Genomic DNA, 18,730 nt, shown 5'->3' with positions numbered 1-18,730 from the left:
GAGCTAATTTTTTTAAATCTCCCGCCTAAACTTGTAAGGCTCGAGCAAAGAGAGGAGATTAGAAACGAAGGGGCGGAACAACACAATTTAAATCTCCCGCCAAAATCAGTAAGTGGAGAACAAGAAGAGAACGAAATGGAGCCACCCTCAGCCAACAATGAATCGATCAAGGACCCAGAAGTAGGTGCATGCGATTTTGATGAAAGTGAAGTTGAACAGGTAATGCAGTTAAGTCAAGATGGAGAAAGAGAGGAACTTATTGATATGTTCCCTAGTGCTCAGTTGAAGAGAAAGAGGGATACTCGATCTCCCTCAGTGAAGAAAATTGAAAAAGGAGGAAGAATGGAACCTAGATCAGATTCCTCCTCATCAGGGGAGCTGTTCAGGATATTCCCTTCTAACTCTGCAAACGAAATTTCCTTCCTATCAATTGAGCTGAAATCATCTACTCCCAGAGCTGCCAAAGGCAGCGAAGGCAGCTCTGGGAAAAAACAGGTTCAACCCCCTGGTTTCTCTGTAATAGAAATGAAGGAAGAACTTGTTTCACAAGAAATTGTAGCTTTATAACAATGGTTTTATGGTTTTAATTAAGTTAAATCACCCCTTCTTATCCCCGGTTTTACTTCTAGCTATGTCTTTTACAGTATTAACCATGGATTTTAATATTAAGAGAGCCCCCTTGAGAGCACACATTTTCTTATCCTTTTTAGAAGTGTTTCAATCCGATGTTTTGATTTTAAGAGAATGTGTTTTATCTTTTAAAAGTGGGAGGAGCTCTGAATCTAAGGACCATATAACTGGAGCGGTTCGCACAGCAAAAATGACGGGGCCCCTTCTTCAAGCTCCCGTTTTGTGCTGTGTGCTAATTTTTATGGAGTTTCAGATGGTAGAGAATGAGAAAAGACACTATGACGCCAAAAGCAGGAGATGGATGTACCTGAGTGGGATGAAATTTTTAAGTTACGATCAGAGTAAACCTTTTTATAAGAACATTTCAGAACATTTTAATGCAGAAAAAGAAAGTGTTTGCTGTTTTTACTGTAAACTAAATTTTGTTTCTGTCGTGCAGGAACTGGAACAAGCAATTTTAAGATGCTGGGTTAGGCACAGGGTAGTGCTCTCAGCTCTCCTGACCAAGCACATGGAAAAGACGGCGGCCAATGAGATCCTCCCGGTTAGAGTCGTGATGTACTCCCGCAGCATGGCAAATACCCCCACCTGTCCACGGCCCGGGTGTGGAGAGCCAGAGACCGTGGGGCACACTCTTCGGGGGTGCAGTGCTGCCTGGGATCTGTGGGCAACGGCCGGCCCCCTGCAATTCCCGTGCCTACCAGCAGGGGGGTCCGAAACCATCACATGGCATCTGGTGGATCAGCCAAGAGAGCAGGCCAGCAAATGCTCCTATCATCCCGAGGTGAAAAAGCTGTATCAAGATGCCAGGTGGACCCCGGAAACCTGCTGGCGGGGATGCGCGTGGAGGTGTCTCTGCAGACCTCAACAAAGCTGGCCAAAGCGAGGCTGCAGGAGTACGCCCCACGTAGCCATTCGGATGTGGGGGCCGGAGCTTTCACAGGAAGGTCCCGACAGCAACGACGTCTGACTGCCCGTAGATGCTCAACTCTCAGAGAAGTAGCTCGAGAAGGGCAGCGGTGCCTCGGTTTAAGAGGATCTCCTCTGGGCACAAAGTGCTGGGTGGTGTGCAAGGATCGGGAGAGCTGAGGACAAGAACATTTTTTTATGGATTAGATACACCAGTTTCTTGTGCGACAGACACTAATGACTTTTTTAATAATAATTTTTTAAGTCTTAGGCACATAATTTTTTGCCCTTATACAAAAACTTTTCAGGATCTAGAGAAACACCTATCTCATGACTTTTAAAATGTAGTGTGTAATGCTGACCTTTTAAATTATGTGTGTGTATTCAGCATGTATTTGAGACAATAAACTTTTTTCGAAAGAAAAATCTGTTCTTATCAGTTTAATATCTGATACGTCCCCTATCTGGGGACCATATATTAAATGGATTTTTGAAACGCGGAGCTGGAAGCGGGGCTTGCTCCGCCCACTCCACGCATCGACCTGGTATTGCAGTGTCTCCAGGAACGGTGCATTCCCCTTTCGGGGATAGCAGCTTGTGTTGAAAGGTAGTGATGAGAAGACGCAAAGTTTTATTTCTCACGTGACTGTCTTATACAGAAAAATACTTTGGCAAGTACTCACTCACTCACTCACTCAGTCACTCACTCGGTCACTCACTCACTCGGTCACTCACTCGGTCACTCACTCACTCACTCACTCACTCACTCACTCACTCACTCACTCACTCAGTCACTCAGTCACTCAGTCACTCACTCACTCACTCACTCACTCACTCACTCACTCACTCACTCACTCTCTCACACTCTCACTCTCACTCTCTCACAGTCTCACGCACGCACTCACTAAAGCCCTAAATGTATGCGGATAGTTATGTGTTGAAGAACGTAGTTCCTATTAGAGACGCTTGCGCCTGGCTTAAATGCTGTTGTGTGATAGAGAGAGAACGGGGCTTCCTGTAGCTCAGTGGTAAGAGCATTGCGTTAACAGGTTTTGGGTACGATCCCTGGGAATTGCAAATACCTATGTAAATGTATAGGATAAAGCAATGTAAGTCGCTTTGGATAAAGGCGTCTGCCAAATGCTTAAATGCAAAAGGTGTCCAGCATCCAATTGAAACACTTTCAGCACATATGTGGACTGTTTGCGTTGAATTCTTAATGGATTTGTCTGTTCATGTGTATGTTTGCCTGTGGACCGTCGCCTTCGTGCGCTTTCCCACGGGTTCTACAGAGCAATCAAATGGAACTTGCAGTTGCCGAATGCTCGCTCGGGGTCAGCGTTGATGCGCATGGCAGAGGCAAGTAAGCGATGTCTTGCCCGAACGGGGCAAATCATACTTACCTGGCAGGGGAGACACCATGATCACGAAGGCGGTTCACCCAGGACGAGGCTCGGCCATTGCACTCAGGTTGGGTTGACTTTTGCGAATTCCCCAAATGTGGGAATCTCGACTGCATAATTTCTGGTAGTGGGGGACTGCGTTCGCGCTCTCCCCTTATCATGTATCAAAAGAAGAGAGATTTTGTATTGTGTCCGTATTTCGAACCTTGTTGGCGTCAGATCTGCAGATTCCGCAAGAGACGAGCACCAAATCGAGTGATCGATTACTTCCTAATACCATGTTTTTTTTTAATACGGTTGTTTGCTGTTCCGTCGTTCCCAAACACACATACATGTATGTATGTATGCATGTAGGTATATTTATATATATAATTATTTAGATATTCATTTATTCGTTTGCTGGTTTTATGTTTGATTCATTTGTTTAATTGTTTTTTCGTTCATATTTTGGACGCCTCATCAGACGAGTATAGAACGCATCTTCGACGGAGATTCTGCCAGACCACGCTGACCTTCATTTCTGTGAAACGTGTGCGTGCTCGTCCGTTCCTTCATCCGTTCAGGTCTTCATAAATAGCCCATTTAATTATTTCTTCTTTCGTTAATCGGTTAATTTATTCTATTGTTTAAACAATACATTTGATTGTCAGTCCGTTCCTTCATTCGTTCAGGTCTTCATAAATAGCCCATTTAATTATTTCTTCTTTCGTTAATCGGTTAATTGATTCTGTTGTTTAAACGATACATTTGATTTTCAGTCCGTTCCTTCATTCGTTCAGGTCTTCAAAAATAGCCCATTTAATTATTTCTTCTTTCGTTAATTGGTTAATTGATTCTGTTGTTTAAACGATACATTTGATTGTGTGTTCGTACGATCACACGCTGACCTTTGAGGCGCATGTGCACCGCAAGCCCAATAGTCGGTGCCGCCCCACGCTCTGCCTTTTGCCACCCATTGTGGGCATCGCTTCTCGGCCTTTTGGCTAAGATCAAGTGTAGTATCTGTTCTTACCGCATGGTGAGAGGCGGGGTGATCCAGAGGAAAAAGCCAGAAAAACATGAAATAGATCTCTGGATCACCATAAATTGCATCAAGGATGCCATCTGGACCTCCAGAAACCTGCTGGTAGGGAAGCACGTACAGGTGTCTCTGCCAGCCACTCACCAGCTGGCCTCATCAAGGCGGCAGGAGTACGCCGTACGTGCCCAATCGGACGTAGGGGCCGGAGCTTCACAGGGAGGTCTCCACAGCCACCGACCCTGACTGCCCGTAGATGCTCCCCCTCAGAGGATTAACTCGAGAGGAGCAGCGGTGCCACGGTTCAAGAGGATCTCCGCTGGGACCACAAACACCTAGCATGAACTTGTTCTGGAGAGCGAGACAAACTGAACTTTTATTTGTTAAGGGCTCACGCCGCTCCTGTTCAACAGAAGAGAGATGTTTTTATTTAAATTTTTAAAAAAGGTTTTTCTTTTAAGGGTTTTAAACAACCTGCTCCATAATGGTTTTAGAATACGTGCTTGTCCAAGTTGAAATGTTGTAACATAAAGTGACATATGCTGTGAAAAGATCAATAAAACTTTTCGAAAGAAAAAATCTGTTCTTATCAGTTTAATATCTGATACGTCCCATATCTGGGGACAATATATTAAATGGATTTTTGAAACGCGGAGCTGGAAGCGGGGCTTTCTCCGCCCACTCCACGCATCGACCTGGTATTGCAGTGTCTCCAGGAACGGTGCATTCCCCTTTCGGGGATAGCAGCTTGTGTTGAAAGGTAGTGATGAGAAGACGCAAAGTTTTATTTCTCACGTGACTGTCTTATACAGAAAAATACTTTGGCAAGTACTCACTCACTCACTCAGTCACTCACTCGGTCACTCACTCACTCGGTCACTCACTCGGTCACTCACTCACTCACTCACTCACTCACTCACTCACTCACTCACTCACTCACTCACTCACTCAGTCACTCAGTCACTCACTCACTCACTCACTCACTCACTCACTCACTCACTCACTCACTCACTCTCTCACACTCTCACTCTCACTCTCTCACAGTCTCACGCACGCACTCACTAAAGCCCTAAATGTATGCGGATAGTTATGTGTTGAAGAACGTAGTTCCTATTAGAGACGCTTGCGCCTGGCTTAAATGCTGTTGTGTGATAGAGAGAGAACGGGGCTTCCTGTAGCTCAGTGGTAAGAGCATTGCGTTAACAGGTTTTGGGTACGATCCCTGGGAATTGCAAATACCTATGTAAATGTATAGGATAAAGCAATGTAAGTCGCTTTGGATAAAGGCGTCTGCCAAATGCTTAAATGCAAAAGGTGTCCAGCATCCAATTGAAACACTTTCAGCACATATGTGGACTGTTTGCGTTGAATTCTTAATGTATTTGTCTGTTCATGTGTATGTTTGCCTGTGGACCGTCACCTTCGTGCGCTTTCCCACGGGTTCTACAGAGCAATCAACTGGAACTTGCAGTTGCCGAACGCTCGCTCGGGGTCAGCGTTGATGCGCATGGCAGAGGCAAGTAAGCGATGTCTTGCCCGAACGGGGCAAATCATACTTACCTGGCAGGGGAGACACCATGATCACGAAGGCGGTTCACCCAGGACGAGGCTCGGCCATTGCACTCAGGTTGGGTTGACTTTTGCGAATTCCCCAAATGTGGGAATCTCGACTGCATAATTTCTGGTAGTGGGGGACTGCGTTCGCGCTCTCCCCTTATCATGTATCAAAAGAAGAGAGATTTTGTATTGTGTCCGTATTTCGAACCTTGTTGGCGTCAGATCTGCAGATTCCGCAAGAGACGAGCACCAAATCGAGTGATCGATTACTTCCTAATACCATGTTTTTTTTTAATACGGTTGTTTGCTGTTCCGTCGTTCCCAAACACACATACATGTATGTATGTATGCATGTAGGTATATTTATATATATAATTATTTAGATATTCATTTATTCGTTTGCTGGTTTTATGTTTGATTCATTTGTTTAATTGTTTTTTCGTTCATATTTTGGACGCCTCATCAGACGAGTATAGAACGCATCTTCGACGGAGATTCTGCCAGACCACGCTGACCTTCATTTCTGTGAAACGTGTGCGTGCTCGTCCGTTCCTTCATCCGTTCAGGTCTTCATAAATAGCCCATTTAATTATTTCTTCTTTCGTTAATCGGTTAATTTATTCTATTGTTTAAACAATACATTTGATTGTCAGTCCGTTCCTTCATTCGTTCAGGTCTTCATAAATAGCCCATTTAATTATTTCTTCTTTCGTTAATCGGTTAATTGATTCTGTTGTTTAAACGATACATTTGATTTTCAGTCCGTTCCTTCATTCGTTCAGGTCTTCAAAAATAGCCCATTTAATTATTTCTTCTTTCGTTAATTGGTTAATTGATTCTGTTGTTTAAACGATACATTTGATTGTGTGTTCGTACGATCACACGCTGACCTTTGAGGCGCATGTGCACCGCAAGCCCAATAGTCGGTGCCGCCCCACGCTCTGCCTTTTGCCACCCATTGTGGGCATCGCTTCTCGGCCTTTTGGCTAAGATCAAGTATCTGGTCAGAGGATTGAGTTGCGATCGCCTCTTGTGGGTCCAACGGCTCGTATTTTTCAGTAATACTTGCTTTAACCCGCAGGAGGTACACTGCGAGGGCGTATCGGCTCAAGCGGCTTTTAACGAGGAAGGTATCTGGTACTGTGAGGATCATTTCCAAGGGGTAAGTGATTTTAAATATTTATTTGTTTTATTGCGTTTTTCTTTTACCTATTGGAGACTGCTGTCGGTGCCTCCACCATGTCGGCTGCTCGTGCCGGCATGCGGAGGCACCACAGTGTGCGTTTCACTTTAAAAGAAATGAATGGAAAGGTAGTAGAGATTTCAAGATTAGATTTTTCTAGAAAATTCATTCAAAAAGTGCTTGGTTTCGGTCCGGAAGATTTAAATTGTATCTTATCCCTGCCTTTTAATAAAGGTTTCGATGTAAGCTTTAAAAATGCAACTACACTTAATGCTTTCTGGCAACGGTTTGAACAAGACAAAACCCACTTCGAAATGTTTAAGGTTGATAAACTGACTGACAATGCACAGAGGGTTGTGATTGTCAGAATGTTTAATGAAACCGTGAGCAGTGAAGACATTTGTGTATGGTTGGGAAGATACTGCACTGTGAAGGGCCAGGCTATGAAGGTGGTAGATGAGGATGGCATCTGGAATTGCGCTTGGAGGGTGCCCATTAAACAATGGGAAGACCCTCAAGGATTCCAGGGCCTGAAACATTTGCCATCAATGATAGTTCTTGGAGAAAACAGGGGCTACATTCATTACCAGGGAATGCCCAAACTCTGCCGTAGATGTGGCGAACTCGGGCACCTTGTTGAAGCTTGCCAGAAAATATTTTGTAAAAAGTGCAGAGAAATTGGTCACTCTTTTGAAGAGTGCACCAATGGCAGAAAGTGCAATCTCTGTGGAGACACAAATCATCTTTACAGAGACTGCCCTAACTCTTTTGCCAACAAACTCAAATCAAACAAAATGGTCGACCCAGAGAACGAGACCGGAAATGAAGGGGCGGAGCTAATTTTTTTAAATCTCCCGCCTAAACTTGTAAGGCTCGAGCAAAGAGAGGAGATTAGAAACGAAGGGGCGGAACAACAAAATTTAAATCTCCCGCCAAAATCAGTAAGTGGAGAACAAGAAGAGAACGAGATGGAGCCACCCTCAGCCAACAATGAATCGATCAAGGACCCAGAAGTAGGTGCATGCGATTTTGATGAAAGTGAAGTTGAACAGGTAATGCAGTTAAGTCAAGATGGAGAAAGAGAGGAACTTATTGATATGTTCCCTAGTGCTCAGTTGAAGAGAAAGAGGGATACTCTATCTCCCTCAGTGAAGAAAATTGAAAAAGGAGGAAGAATGGAACCTAGATCAGATTCCTCCTCATCAGGGGAGCTGTTCAGGATATTCCCTTCTAACTCTGCAAACGAAATTTCCTTCCTATCAATTGAGCTGAAATCATCTACTCCCAGAGCTGCCAAAGGCAGCGAAGGCAGCTCTGGGAAAAAACAGGTTCAACCCCCTGGTTTCTCTGTAATAGAAATGAAGGAAGAACTTGTTTCACAAGAAATTGTAGCTTTATAACAATGGTTTTATGGTTTTAATTAAGTTAAATCACCCCTTCTTATCCCCGGTTTTACTTCTAGCTATGTCTTTTACAGTATTAACCATGGATTTTAATATTAAGAGAGCCCCCTTGAGAGCACAAATTTTCTTATCCTTTTTAGAAGTGTTTCAATCCGATGTTTTGATTTTAAGAGAATGTGTTTTATCTTTTAAAAGTGGGAGGAGCTCTGAATCTAAGGACCATATAACTGGAGCGGTTCGCACAGCAAAAATGACGGGGCCCCTTCTTCAAGCTCCCGTTTTGTGCTGTGTGCTAATTTTTATGGAGTTTCAGATGGTAGAGAATGAGAAAAGACACTATGACGCCAAAAGCAGGAGATGGATGTACCTGAGTGGGATGAAATTTTTAAGTTACGATCAGAGTAAACCTTTTTATAAGAACATTTCAGAACATTTTAATGCAGAAAAAGAAAGTGTTTGCTGTTTTTACTGTAAACTAAATTTTGTTTCTGTCGTGCAGGAACTGGAACAAGCAATTTTAAGATGCTGGGTTAGGCACAGGGTAGTGCTCTCAGCTCTCCTGACCAAGCACATGGAAAAGACGGCGGCCAATGAGATCCTCCCGGTTAGAGTCGTGATGTACTCCCGCAGCATGGCAAATACCCCCACCTGTCCACGGCCCGGGTGTGGAGAGCCAGAGACCGTGGGGCACACTCTTCGGGGGTGCAGTGCTGCCTGGGATCTGTGGGCAACGGCCGGCCCCCTGCAATTCCCGTGCCTACCAGCAGGGGGGTCCGAAACCATCACATGGCATCTGGTGGATCAGCCAAGAGAGCAGGCCAGCAAATGCTCCTATCATCCCGAGGTGAAAAAGCTGTATCAAGATGCCAGGTGGACCCCGGAAACCTGCTGGCGGGGATGCGCGTGGAGGTGTCTCTGCAGACCTCAACAAAGCTGGCCAAAGCGAGGCTGCAGGAGTACGCCCCACGTAGCCATTCGGATGTGGGGGCCGGAGCTTTCACAGGAAGGTCCCGACAGCAACGACGTCTGACTGCCCGTAGATGCTCAACTCTCAGAGAAGTAGCTCGAGAAGGGCAGCGGTGCCTCGGTTTAAGAGGATCTCCTCTGGGCACAAAGTGCTGGGTGGTGTGCAAGGATCGGGAGAGCTGAGGACAAGAACATTTTTTTATGGATTAGATACACCAGTTTCTTGTGCGACAGACACTAATGACTTTTTTAATAATAATTTTTTAAGTCTTAGGCACAGAATTTTTTGCCCTTATACAAAAACTTTTCAGGATCTAGAGAAACACCTATCTCATGACTTTTAAAATGTAGTGTGTAATGCTGACCTTTTAAATTATGTGTGTGTATTCAGCATGTATTTGAGACAATAAACTTTTTTCGAAAGAAAAAAATCTGTTCTTATCAGTTTAATATCTGATACGTCCCCTATCTGGGGACCATATATTAAATGGATTTTTGAAACGCGGAGCTGGAAGCGGGGCTTGCTCCGCCCACTCCACGCATCGACCTGGTATTGCAGTGTCTCCAGGAACGGTGCATTCCCCTTTCGGGGATAGCAGCTTGTGTTGAAAGGTAGTGATGAGAAGACGCAAAGTTTTATTTCTCACGTGACTGTCTTATACAGAAAAATACTTTGGCAAGTACTCACTCACTCACTCACTCACTCACTCACTCACTCACTCAGTCACTCACTCGGTCACTCACTCACTCGGTCACTCACTCGGTCACTCACTCGGTCACTCACTCACTCACTCACTCACTCACTCACTCACTCACTCAGTCACTCAGTCACTCAGTCACTCACTCACTCACTCACTCACTCACTCACTCACTCACTCTCTCACACTCTCACTCTCACTCTCTCACAGTCTCACGCACGCACTCACTAAAGCCCTAAATGTATGCGGATAGTTATGTGTTGAAGAACGTAGTTCCTATTAGAGACGCTTGCGCCTGGCTTAAATGCTGTTGTGTGATAGAGAGAGAACGGGGCTTCCTGTAGCTCAGTGGTAAGAGCATTGCGTTAACAGGTTTTGGGTACGATCCCTGGGAATTGCAAATACCTATGTAAATGTATAGGATAAAGCAATGTAAGTCGCTTTGGATAAAGGCGTCTGCCAAATGCTTAAATGCAAAAGGTGTCCAGCATCCAATTGAAACACTTTCAGCACATATGTGGACTGTTTGCGTTGAATTCTTAATGGATTTGTCTGTTCATGTGTATGTTTGCCTGTGGACCGTCGCCTTCGTGCGCTTTCCCACGGGTTCTACAGAGCAATCAAATGGAACTTGCAGTTGCCGAACGCTCGCTCGGGGTCAGCGTTGATGCGCATGGCAGAGGCAAGTAAGCGATGTCTTGCCCGAACGGGGCAAATCATACTTACCTGGCAGGGGAGACACCATGATCACGAAGGCGGTTCACCCAGGACGAGGCTCGGCCATTGCACTCAGGTTGGGTTGACTTTTGCGAATTCCCCAAATGTGGGAATCTCGACTGCATAATTTCTGGTAGTGGGGGACTGCGTTCGCGCTCTCCCCTTATCATGTATCAAAAGAAGAGAGATTTTGTATTGTGTCCGTATTTCGAACCTTGTTGGCGTCAGATCTGCAGATTCCGCAAGAGACGAGCACCAAATCGAGTGATCGATTACTTCCTAATACCATGTTTTTTTTTAATACGGTTGTTTGCTGTTCCGTCGTTCCCAAACACACATACATGTATGTATGTATGCATGTAGGTATATTTATATATATAATTATTTAGATATTCATTTATTCGTTTGCTGGTTTTATGTTTGATTCATTTGTTTAATTGTTTTTTCGTTCATATTTTGGACGCCTCATCAGACGAGTATAGAACGCATCTTCGACGGAGATTCTGCCAGACCACGCTGACCTTCATTTCTGTGAAACGTGTGCGTGCTCGTCCGTTCCTTCATCCGTTCAGGTCTTCATAAATAGCCCATTTAATTATTTCTTCTTTCGTTAATCGGTTAATTTATTCTATTGTTTAAACAATACATTTGATTGTCAGTCCGTTCCTTCATTCGTTCAGGTCTTCATAAATAGCCCATTTAATTATTTCTTCTTTCGTTAATCGGTTAATTGATTCTGTTGTTTAAACGATACATTTGATTTTCAGTCCGTTCCTTCATTCGTTCAGGTCTTCAAAAATAGCCCATTTAATTATTTCTTCTTTCGTTAATTGGTTAATTGATTCTGTTGTTTAAACGATACATTTGATTGTGTGTTCGTACGATCACACGCTGACCTTTGAGGCGCATGTGCACCGCAAGCCCAATAGTCGGTGCCGCCCCACGCTCTGCCTTTTGCCACCCATTGTGGGCATCGCTTCTCGGCCTTTTGGCTAAGATCAAGTATCTGGTCAGAGGATTGAGTTGCGATCGCCTCTTGTGGGTCCAACGGCTCGTATTTTTCAGTAATACTTGCTTTAACCCGCAGGAGGTACACTGCGAGGGCGTATCGGCTCAAGCGGCTTTTAACGAGGAAGGTATCTGGTACTGTGAGGATCATTTCCAAGGGGTAAGTGATTTTAAATATTTATTTGTTTTATTGCGTTTTTCTTTTACCTATTTGAGACTGCTGTCGGTGCCTCCACCATGTCGGCTGCTCGTGCCGGCATGCGGAGGCACCACAGTGTGCGTTTCACTTTAAAAGAAATGAATGGAAAGGTAGTAGAGATTTCAAGATTAGATTTTTCTAGAAAATTCATTCAAAAAGTGCTTGGTTTCGGTCCGGAAGATTTAAATTGTATCTTATCCCTGCCTTTTAATAAAGGTTTCGATGTAAGCTTTAAAAATGCAACTACACTTAATGCTTTCTGGCAACGGTTTGAACAAGACAAAACCCACTTCGAAATGTTTAAGGTTGATAAACTGACTGACAATGCACAGAGGGTTGTGATTGTCAGAATGTTTAATGAAACCGTGAGCAGTGAAGACATTTGTGTATGGTTGGGAAGATACTGCACTGTGAAGGGCCAGGCTATGAAGGTGGTAGATGAGGATGGCATCTGGAATTGCGCTTGGAGGGTGCCCATTAAACAATGGGAAGACCCTCAAGGATTCCAGGGCCTGAAACATTTGCCATCAATGATAGTTCTTGGAGAAAACAGGGGCTACATTCATTACCAGGGAATGCCCAAACTCTGCCGTAGATGTGGCGAACTCGGGCACCTTGTTGAAGCTTGCCAGAAAATATTTTGTAAAAAGTGCAGAGAAATTGGTCACTCTTTTGAAGAGTGCACCAATGGCAGAAAGTGCAATCTCTGTGGAGACACAAATCATCTTTACAGAGACTGCCCTAACTCTTTTGCCAACAAACTCAAATCAAACAAAATGGTCGACCCAGAGAACGAGACCGGAAATGAAGGGGCGGAGCTAATTTTTTTAAATCTCCCGCCTAAACTTGTAAGGCTCGAGCAAAGAGAGGAGATTAGAAACGAAGGGGCGGAACAACACAATTTAAATCTCCCGCCAAAATCAGTAAGTGGAGAACAAGAAGAGAACGAAATGGAGCCACCCTCAGCCAACAATGAATCGATCAAGGACCCAGAAGTAGGTGCATGCGATTTTGATGAAAGTGAAGTTGAACAGGTAATGCAGTTAAGTCAAGATGGAGAAAGAGAGGAACTTATTGATATGTTCCCTAGTGCTCAGTTGAAGAGAAAGAGGGATACTCGATCTCCCTCAGTGAAGAAAATTGAAAAAGGAGGAAGAATGGAACCTAGATCAGATTCCTCCTCATCAGGGGAGCTGTTCAGGATATTCCCTTCTAACTCTGCAAACGAAATTTCCTTCCTATCAATTGAGCTGAAATCATCTACTCCCAGAGCTGCCAAAGGCAGCGAAGGCAGCTCTGGGAAAAAACAGGTTCAACCCCCTGGTTTCTCTGTAATAGAAATGAAGGAAGAACTTGTTTCACAAGAAATTGTAGCTTTATAACAATGGTTTTATGGTTTTAATTAAGTTAAATCACCCCTTCTTATCCCCGGTTTTACTTCTAGCTATGTCTTTTACAGTATTAACCATGGATTTTAATATTAAGAGAGCCCCCTTGAGAGCACACATTTTCTTATCCTTTTTAGAAGTGTTTCAATCCGATGTTTTGATTTTAAGAGAATGTGTTTTATCTTTTAAAAGTGGGAGGAGCTCTGAATCTAAGGACCATATAACTGGAGCGGTTCGCACAGCAAAAATGACGGGGCCCCTTCTTCAAGCTCCCGTTTTGTGCTGTGTGCTAATTTTTATGGAGTTTCAGATGGTAGAGAATGAGAAAAGACACTATGACGCCAAAAGCAGGAGATGGATGTACCTGAGTGGGATGAAATTTTTAAGTTACGATCAGAGTAAACCTTTTTATAAGAACATTTCAGAACATTTTAATGCAGAAAAAGAAAGTGTTTGCTGTTTTTACTGTAAACTAAATTTTGTTTCTGTCGTGCAGGAACTGGAACAAGCAATTTTAAGATGCTGGGTTAGGCACAGGGTAGTGCTCTCAGCTCTCCTGACCAAGCACATGGAAAAGACGGCGGCCAATGAGATCCTCCCGGTTAGAGTCGTGATGTACTCCCGCAGCATGGCAAATACCCCCACCTGTCCACGGCCCGGGTGTGGAGAGCCAGAGACCGTGGGGCACACTCTTCGGGGGTGCAGTGCTGCCTGGGATCTGTGGGCAACGGCCGGCCCCCTGCAATTCCCGTGCCTACCAGCAGGGGGGTCCGAAACCATCACATGGCATCTGGTGGATCAGCCAAGAGAGCAGGCCAGCAAATGCTCCTATCATCCCGAGGTGAAAAAGCTGTATCAAGATGCCAGGTGGACCCCGGAAACCTGCTGGCGGGGATGCGCGTGGAGGTGTCTCTGCAGACCTCAACAAAGCTGGCCAAAGCGAGGCTGCAGGAGTACGCCCCACGTAGCCATTCGGATGTGGGGGCCGGAGCTTTCACAGGAAGGTCCCGACAGCAACGACGTCTGACTGCCCGTAGATGCTCAACTCTCAGAGAAGTAGCTCGAGAAGGGCAGCGGTGCCTCGGTTTAAGAGGATCTCCTCTGGGCACAAAGTGCTGGGTGGTGTGCAAGGATCGGGAGAGCTGAGGACAAGAACATTTTTTTATGGATTAGATACACCAGTTTCTTGTGCGACAGACACTAATGACTTTTTTAATAATAATTTTTTAAGTCTTAGGCACAGAATTTTTTGCCCTTATACAAAAACTTTTCAGGATCTAGAGAAACACCTATCTCATGACTTTTAAAATGTAGTGTGTAATGCTGACCTTTTAAATTATGTGTGTGTATTCAGCATGTATTTGAGACAATAAACTTTTTTCGAAAGAAAAATCTGTTCTTATCAGTTTAATATCTGATACGTCCCCTATCTGGGGACCATATATTAAATGGATTTTTGAAACGCGGAGCTGGAAGCGGGGCTTGCTCCGCCCACTCCACGCATCGACCTGGTATTGCAGTGTCTCCAGGAACGGTGCATTCCCCTTTCGGGGATAGCAGCTTGTGTTGAAAGGTAGTGATGAGAAGACGCAAAGTTTTATTTCTCACGTGACTGTCTTATACAGAAAAATACTTTGGCAAGTACTCACTCACTCACTCACTCAGTCACTCACTCGGTCACTCACTCACTCGGTCACTCACTCGGTCACTCACTCACTCACTCACTCACTCACTCAGTCACTCAGTCACTCAGTCACTCACTCACTCACTCACTCACTCACTCACTCACTCTCTCACACTCTCACTCTCACTCTCTCACAGTCTCACGCACGCACTCACTAAAGCCCTAAATGTATGCGGATAGTTATGTGTTGAAGAACGTAGTTCCTATTAGAGACGCTTGCGCCTGGCTTAAATGCTGTTGTGTGATAGAGAGAGAACGGGGCTTCCTGTAGCTCAGTGGTAAGAGCATTGCGTTAACAGGTTTTGGGTACGATCCCTGGGAATTGCAAATACCTATGTAAATGTATAGGATAAAGCAATGTAAGTCGCTTTGGATAAAGGTGTCTGCCAAATGCTTAAATGCAAAAGGTGTCCAGCATCCAATTGAAACACTTTCAGCACATATGTGGACTGTTTGCGTTGAATTCTTAATGGATTTGTCTGTTCATGTGTATGTTTGCCTGTGGACCGTCGCCTTCGTGCGCTTTCCCACGGGTTCTACAGAGCAATCAAATGGAACTTGCAGTTGCCGAACGCTCGCTCGGGGTCAGCGTTGATGCGCATGGCAGAGGCAAGTAAGCGATGTCTTGCCCGAACGGGGCAAATCATACTTACCTGGCAGGGGAGACACCATGATCACGAAGGCGGTTCACCCAGGACGAGGCTCGGCCATTGCACTCAGGTTGGGTTGACTTTTGCGAATTCCCCAAATGTGGGAATCTCGACTGCATAATTTCTGGTAGTGGGGGACTGCGTTCGCGCTCTCCCCTTATCATGTATCAAAAGAAGAGAGATTTTGTATTGTGTCCGTATTTCGAACCTTGTTGGCGTCAGATCTGCAGATTCCGCAAGAGACGAGCACCAAATCGAGTGATCGATTACTTCCTAATACCATGTTTTTTTTTAATACGGTTGTTTGCTGTTCCGTCGTTCCCAAACACACATACATGTATGTATGTATGCATGTAGGTATATTTATATATATAATTATTTAGATATTCATTTATTCGTTTGCTGGTTTTATGTTTGATTCATTTGTTTAATTGTTTTTTCGTTCATATTTTGGACGCCTCATCAGACGAGTATAGAACGCATCTTCGACGGAGATTCTGCCAGACCACGCTGACCTTCATTTCTGTGAAACGTGTGCGTGCTCGTCCGTTCCTTCATCCGTTCAGGTCTTCATAAATAGCCCATTTAATTATTTCTTCTTTCGTTAATCGGTTAATTTATTCTATTGTTTAAACAATACATTTGATTGTCAGTCCGTTCCTTCATTCGTTCAGGTCTTCATAAATAGCCCATTTAATTATTTCTTCTTTCGTTAATCGGTTAATTGATTCTGTTGTTTAAACGATACATTTGATTTTCAGTCCGTTCCTTCATTCGTTCAGGTCTTCAAAAATAGCCCATTTAATTATTTCTTCTTTCGTTAATTGGTTAATTGATTCTGTTGTTTAAACGATACATTTGATTGTGTGTTCGTACGATCACACGCTGACCTTTGAGGCGCATGTGCACCGCAAGCCCAATAGTCGGTGCCGCCCCACGCTCTGCCTTTTGCCACCCATTGTGGGCATCGCTTCTCGGCCTTTTGGCTAAGATCAAGTGTAGTATCTGTTCTTATCAGTTTAATATCTGATACGTCCCCTATCTGGGGACCATATATTAAATGGATTTTTGAAACGCGGAGCTGGAAGCGGGGCTTGCTCCGCCCACTCCACGCATCGACCTGGTATTGCAGTGTCTCCAGGAACGGTGCATTCCCCTTTCGGGGATAGCAGCTTGTGTTGAAAGGTAGTGATGAGAAGACGCAAAGTTTTATTTCTCACGTGACTGTCTTATACAGAAAAATACTTTGGCAAGTACTCACTCACTCAGTCACTCACTCGGTCACTCACTCACTCGGTCACTCACTCACTCGGTCACTCACTCACTCACTCACTCAGTCACTCACTCACTCACTCACTCACTCACTCAGTCACTCAGTCACTCACTCACTCACTCACTCACTCACTCACTCACTCACTCACTCACTCACTCACTCACTCACTCACTCACACTCTCACTCTCTCACAGTCTCACGCACGCACTCACTAAAGCCCTAAATGTATGCGGATAGTTATGTGTTGAAGAACGTAGTTCCTATTAGAGACGCTTGCGCCTGGCTTAAATGCTGTTGTGTGATAGAGAGAGAACGGGGCTTCCTGTAGCTCAGTGGTAAGAGCATTGCGTTAACAGGTTTTGGGTACGATCCCTGGGAATTGCAAATACCTATGTAAATGTATAGGATAAAGCAATGTAAGTCGCTTTGGATAAAGGCGTCTGCCAAATGCTTAAATGCAAAAGGTGTCCAGCATCCAATTGAAACACTTTCAGCACATGTAATGTATTTGTATTTGTCTGTTCATGTGTATGTTTGCCTGTGGACCGTCGCCTTCGTGCGCTTTCCCACGGGTTCTACAGAGCAATCAACTGGAACTTGCAGTTGCCGAACGCTCGCTCGGGGTCAGCGTTGATGCGCATGGCAGAGGCAAGTAAGCGATCTCTTGCCCGAACGGGGCAAATCATACTTACCTGGCAGGGGAGACACCATGATCACGAAGGCGGTTCACCCAGGACGAGGCTCGGCCATTGCACTCAGGTTGGGTTGACTTTTGCGAATTCCCCAAATGTGGGAATCTCGACTGCATAATTTCTGGTAGTGGGGGACTGCGTTCGCGCTCTCCCCTTATCATGTATCAAAAGAAGAGAGATTTTGTATTGTGTCCGTATTTCGAACCTTGTTGGCGTCAGATCTGCAGATTCCGCAAGAGACGAGCACCAAATCGAGTGATCGATTACTTCCTAATACCATGTTTTTTTTTAATACGGTTGTTTGCTGTTCCTTCGTTCCCAAACACACATACATGTATGTATGTATGCATGTAGGTATATTTATATATATAATTATTTAGATATTCATTTATTCGTTTGCTGGTTTTATGTTTGATTCATTTGTTTAATTGTTTTTTCGTTCATATTTTGGACGCCTCATCAGACGAGTATAGAACGCATCTTCGACGGAGATTCTGCCAGACCACGCTGACCTTCATTTCTGTGAAACGTGTGCGTGCTCGTCCGTTCCTTCATCCGTTCAGGTCTTCATAAATAGCCCATTTAATTATTTCTTCTTTCGTTAATCGGTTAATTTATTCTATTGTTTAAACAATACATTTGATTGTCAGTCCGTTCCTTCATTCGTTCAGGTCTTCATAAATAGCCCATTTAATTATTTCTTCTTTCGTTAATCGGTTAATTGATTCTGTTGTTTAAACGATACATTTGATTTTCAGTCCGTTCCTTCATTCGTTCAGGTCTTCAAAAATAGCCCATTTAATTATTTCTTCTTTCGTTAATTGGTTAATTGATTCTGTTGTTTAAACGATACATTTGATTGTGTGTTCGTACGATCACACGCTGACCTTTGAGGCGCATGTGCACCGCAAGCCCAATAGTCGGTGCCGCCCCACGCTCTGCCTTTTGCCACCCATTGTGGGCATCGCTTCTCGGCCTTTTGGCTAAGATCAAGTGTAGTATCTGTTCTTATCAGTTTAATATCTGATACGTCCCCTATCTGGGGACCATATATTAAATGGATTTTTGAAACGCGGAGCTGGAAGCGGGGCTTGCTCCGCCCACTCCACGCATCGACTTGGTATTGCAGTGTCTCCAGGAACGGTGCATTCCCCTTTCGGGGATAGCAGCTTGTGTTGAAAGGTAGTGATGAGAAGACGCAAAGTTTTATTTCTCACGTGACTGTCTTATACAGAAAAATACTTTGGCAAGTACTCACTCACTCACTCACTCAGTCACTCACTCGGTCACTCACTCACTCGGTCACTCACTCACTCAGTCACTCACTCACTCACTCACTCACTCACTCACTC

The 18,730-nt window shown here is 44.4% G+C and overlaps 7 non-coding genes and 5 pseudogenes across 7 annotated transcripts; all 12 read left to right on the top strand.

The window, feature by feature from the left end:
* Positions 1-1,942: 1,942 nt before the first annotated feature.
* LOC130412488 (U2 spliceosomal RNA) lies at positions 1,943-2,118 on the top strand (annotated as a pseudogene).
* Positions 2,119-2,934: 816 nt separating this feature from the next.
* LOC130412570 (U1 spliceosomal RNA) lies at positions 2,935-3,098 on the top strand. The gene has a single exon (XR_008905383.1). It is a non-coding gene; the product is annotated as a U1 spliceosomal RNA (small nuclear RNA).
* An 807-nt stretch (positions 3,099-3,905) lies between these two features.
* On the top strand, positions 3,906-4,027 carry LOC130412555 (U2 spliceosomal RNA; annotated as a pseudogene).
* A 491-nt stretch (positions 4,028-4,518) lies between these two features.
* LOC130412544 (U2 spliceosomal RNA) lies at positions 4,519-4,692 on the top strand (annotated as a pseudogene).
* An 820-nt stretch (positions 4,693-5,512) lies between these two features.
* LOC130412569 (U1 spliceosomal RNA) lies at positions 5,513-5,676 on the top strand. The gene has a single exon (XR_008905382.1). It is a non-coding gene; the product is annotated as a U1 spliceosomal RNA (small nuclear RNA).
* A 3,799-nt stretch (positions 5,677-9,475) lies between these two features.
* On the top strand, positions 9,476-9,653 carry LOC130412508 (U2 spliceosomal RNA; annotated as a pseudogene).
* Positions 9,654-10,485: 832 nt separating this feature from the next.
* On the top strand, positions 10,486-10,649 carry LOC130412563 (U1 spliceosomal RNA). Its single transcript, XR_008905376.1, has one exon. It is a non-coding gene; the product is annotated as a U1 spliceosomal RNA (small nuclear RNA).
* Positions 10,650-14,448: 3,799 nt separating this feature from the next.
* On the top strand, positions 14,449-14,624 carry LOC130412487 (U2 spliceosomal RNA; annotated as a pseudogene).
* A 784-nt stretch (positions 14,625-15,408) lies between these two features.
* Positions 15,409-15,572, top strand: LOC130412551 (U1 spliceosomal RNA). The gene has a single exon (XR_008905371.1). It is a non-coding gene; the product is annotated as a U1 spliceosomal RNA (small nuclear RNA).
* Positions 15,573-16,379: 807 nt separating this feature from the next.
* Positions 16,380-16,570, top strand: LOC130412396 (U2 spliceosomal RNA). The gene has a single exon (XR_008905280.1). It is a non-coding gene; the product is annotated as a U2 spliceosomal RNA (small nuclear RNA).
* An 800-nt stretch (positions 16,571-17,370) lies between these two features.
* Positions 17,371-17,534, top strand: LOC130412539 (U1 spliceosomal RNA). The gene has a single exon (XR_008905369.1). It is a non-coding gene; the product is annotated as a U1 spliceosomal RNA (small nuclear RNA).
* Positions 17,535-18,341: 807 nt separating this feature from the next.
* LOC130412458 (U2 spliceosomal RNA) lies at positions 18,342-18,532 on the top strand. Its single transcript, XR_008905340.1, has one exon. It is a non-coding gene; the product is annotated as a U2 spliceosomal RNA (small nuclear RNA).
* The last annotated feature ends 198 nt before the right edge of the window (positions 18,533-18,730 follow it).

Source organism: Triplophysa dalaica, chromosome 22, assembly GCF_015846415.1.
Source record: "Triplophysa dalaica isolate WHDGS20190420 chromosome 22, ASM1584641v1, whole genome shotgun sequence".
NCBI lineage: Eukaryota > Metazoa > Chordata > Actinopteri > Cypriniformes > Nemacheilidae > Triplophysa > Triplophysa dalaica.
Note: the sequence above shows the minus strand (reverse complement) of the source record. Positions and strands in the feature narration are given on the sequence as shown.